At 43.8% G+C, this 3,636-nt stretch overlaps 1 pseudogene; it reads left to right on the top strand.

Moving 5' to 3' along the window:
- The first annotated feature begins 1,512 nt into the window (after positions 1–1,512).
- On the top strand, positions 1,513–3,041 carry LOC123848866 (ATP synthase subunit d, mitochondrial-like; annotated as a pseudogene).
- The last annotated feature ends 595 nt before the right edge of the window (positions 3,042–3,636 follow it).

Below are 3,636 nucleotides of genomic sequence, written 5' to 3'. Positions count from 1 at the left end.
CCCATTTCCCCAACCACTCTTGTTAAAGAACTGGAAGAGACATCAGAGATTGTGAACGGGAGGGGACTGACAGGAGCATTAACAACAGCTCCCAAGTCCCTTCCTTGTCTGCGCTATTTCCTCGGGTCCCCAGGGGCAGGGGAGCTTGAGGTAGCAAGAGAAGCCCCAGCTGTGGAAATGGAGTGAGTCAGGACTCCATAGACTGTGATTAGTTTTTTTTTTACCCCTGCTTAACTAGAGTAAACAAAAACAATGGCAACTCCGTAGGAGACGTGGAGGGTCTCCGGTCTTTAAAGCTGCTCAGATGAAGGGATAAAGACATTGGCACTGTGTCAACTTGGTCAGAGAAGAGTCTCGTGGTTTTTAAGGCTGGGAGGGGTGCCAGGGATGTTGTCCAACCCTCCCCCTTTCAAAGGGAGGGCAAGGGGCTGTGACTTGCCCAGGTAGACACAGCAAGTGAATGGCTGAACTCTTGCTCAAGTAAACTATACCATCCTGGGGGTAAGGTGAGTGATGGACTGTCAACGTCCACACAACTTCTTCTTCCCCCAAGCAGGCTCTCAAATCCCTCACCATTCATGCGTCCTCCTCCCACCACTATCCAGTCTCCTCTTCAGGGCTCCCATTCCAGCTCTGCTGGTCTTTCCACCGCTGTATCCACTGCCAAGTCTTCAAAGAAGAAAGGGTTCTTTCGTCCACTGGTGTGTTACAGGTGTTTTGTTACATTCTCCAAAGCTGTGTGATTCTTCCCGTATAGAGCTCCCTTAAGCATGGAACCTGGGAGAACTTTCCTGAGGCTGGGCCAAAGAGGAAGGGTTGACAAATTACAACTTGTGGGCCAAGTCAGGCCTGCTGTCTGTTTTTGTATGGCACATGGTCTAAAAATGTTTTCCTTTTTGTGGTAAAAACACATGACATAAAATTTACCATCCTAAACATTTTTAAGTGTACAGCTCAGTAGTATTAAGTCTATTTACACTGTTGTGCTACAGATCTCCAGAACGTTTTCATCTTGAAAAACTAAACTCTGTACCCATTAAACAACTCTCCTTTTCTGCTTTCCCTCAGCTCCCGGTAACCACCATTCTACTTGCTATTTGTATGAATTTGACTACTTTACATTCCTGATATAGATGGACTCGTAAACTGGCTTTTTGGGACTCATTTATTTCAATTAGCATAATGTCTTCAAGGTTTATCCATGTTGTAGCATGTGACAGGAGTCCCTTCCTTTCAAAGGCTGAATAATATTCCATTAGGGAGGACTGTGGGCCACCAGGGTCAGTGAAGCTCTCAAGATGGCTGGGTGAGGGGCGCCTGGGTGGCTGAGTCGTTAAGCCTCTGCCTTTGGCTCAGGTCATGATCCCAGGGTCCTGGGATCGAGCCCCGCATTGGGCTCCCTGCTCAGCGGGAAGCCTGCTTCTCCCTCTCCCACTCCCCCTGCTTGTGTTCCCTCTCTCGCTGTGTCTCTCTCTGTCAAAAAAATAAAAATCTTAAAAAAAAAAAAAAAAGATGGGTGGGTGAAAACTTGCTCTAAAAGCCGTTGACTTGGTAGCTTTTGCAGAGATCATAAGGCCCCAAACCAGAAGGCCACTTCTAACTCCCTGAAATCCTAGAATGAACCCCTCACCTCCACACTGGCCACTCCTAACCCTGGGAATCCACCTGCTAGTGACTGGGCTTACTACAAGGCCAATGTGGCAAAGGCTGGCTTGGTAGAGGACTTTGAGAAGAAGTTCAATGCCCTGAAGTTTCCTGTGCCAGAGGATAAGCATACTGTTCAGGTGGATGCCAAAGAAAAAGAAAATGTGAAAAGTTGTGCTGAGTGTTTGTCTCTCTCAAAGGCCGGGATTGAGGAATGTGAAAAAGAGCTGGAGAAGATGCAGAACATAATTCCATTTGATCAGATGACCATTGAGCACCTGAATGAAGTCTTCCCAGAAACCAAATTAGACAAGAGAAGTTTCCCTATCGGCCTCACAAGCCAATCAAAAATTTGTAAACTTGAGTTGGGGAGAAAGCCCTGGCCCTCATATTATAAATGCTGGACATTAAAAATAATGATATGGCTGGGCGCCTGGGTGGCTCAGTCGGTTAAGCGACTGCCTTCGGCTCAGGTCATGATCCTGGAGTCCTGGGATCGAGTCCCACATCGGGCTCCCTGCTCAGCGGGGGGTCTGCTTCTCCCTCTGACCCTCTTCCCTCTCTTGCTATCTGTCTCTCATTCTCTCTCTCTCAAATAAATAAATAAAATCTTAAAAAAAATGATATGGTAAAAAAAAAATTCCATTGTAGGTATATATATATACCACGTGATAATTATCCATTCATCCATCCACGGACGTTTGGGTTGCTCCCACCACTTGGCTATTATGAATAATGCTATGAACATGGATGTGCAGCTGTCTCTTCGAGACTCTGCTTTCCATTCTTTTGGGAATATACCCAGAAGTGGCATTGCCAGATCATAGGGTAGTTCTATTTTGAAATTTTGGAGGAACCACGTACTGTTTTCCAGATTGCTTGTATCATTTTACAGTCTCATCAACCGTGCACAAGGGTTTCTCCACATCCTTGTCAACATTTGTCATTTCTTAGTTTTTCTTTTTTGATAGTATCCGTCCTGAGAGGTATGAGATGACATCTCACTGTGGCTTTGATTTGCCTTTATCTAATGGTTAGTGAGGTTATATGTCTTTTTATATGCTTGGTGGCCTTTTGTACGTCATCTTGGGAGAAATGTCTGCTCAAGGACTTTGACCATTTTTTAAATCAGGCTATTCTGTTTTTGTTGTTGTTTCCTTGTTGGAGTTCTTTACCTATTCTGGATATTAACCCCTTATCAGATATAGTGATTTAGAAATGTTTTCTCCCATTTCATAGGCTGCCTTTTCGCTGTGTTGATTGTGCCCTTTGATGTACAGAAATTTTTTAGTTTGTTGTAGTCCCATTTGTCCATTTTTTTTCTTGTTGCCTGTGCAAGAAATCATCGTCAACTCCAACGTCATGAAGCTTTCCCCCTATGTTTTCTTCTAGTAAGATTTTTTTTTAAGATTTTATTATTTATTTATCTGAGAGAGAGAGAATGAGAGAGAGCACATGAGAGGGGTTAGGGTCAGAGGGCGAAGCAGACTCCCTGCTGAGCAGGGAGCCTGATGCAGGACTCGATCCCGGACTCCAGGATCATGACCTGAGCCGAAGGCAGCCGCTTAACTGACTGAGCCACCCAGGCGCCCTCTTCTAGTAAGATTTTTAACATTTTTAAATGATTGGGGGGAAAAAATCAAAACAATAAAAATATTTCCTGACTTGCGAAAATCATATGGATTCAAATTTCAATGCCCATAAAGTTTTATTAGAACAGAGCCAAATACATTCATTTATACACATCTATGGTTGCTTTTGAGCTGTAACCACAGAGCTAAGTAGTTGCAACAGAGACCAAATGTGGTTCTCTCATCTCTTTGTACTACTGCTTAGAGTACTATAAATCACAGTAACACATTTACAAATCTACAGCATTTAAAGTGTCATGTGTAACTCCATACTGCACCTTTTTTTTTTAATTACCAGGGCATACCCATTATGTCAAAACAAGAAAAGGAAAATGGATTTTGATTGCCGTACTTTTAAGGC

This window comes from Mirounga angustirostris, unplaced genomic scaffold (assembly GCF_029215605.1).
Source record: "Mirounga angustirostris isolate CCGP_5_RB_7025 unplaced genomic scaffold, mMirAng1.0.hap1 SCAF_11, whole genome shotgun sequence".
In the NCBI taxonomy this organism is placed as follows: domain Eukaryota; kingdom Metazoa; phylum Chordata; class Mammalia; order Carnivora; family Phocidae; genus Mirounga; species Mirounga angustirostris.
Note: the sequence above shows the minus strand (reverse complement) of the source record. Positions and strands in the feature narration are given on the sequence as shown.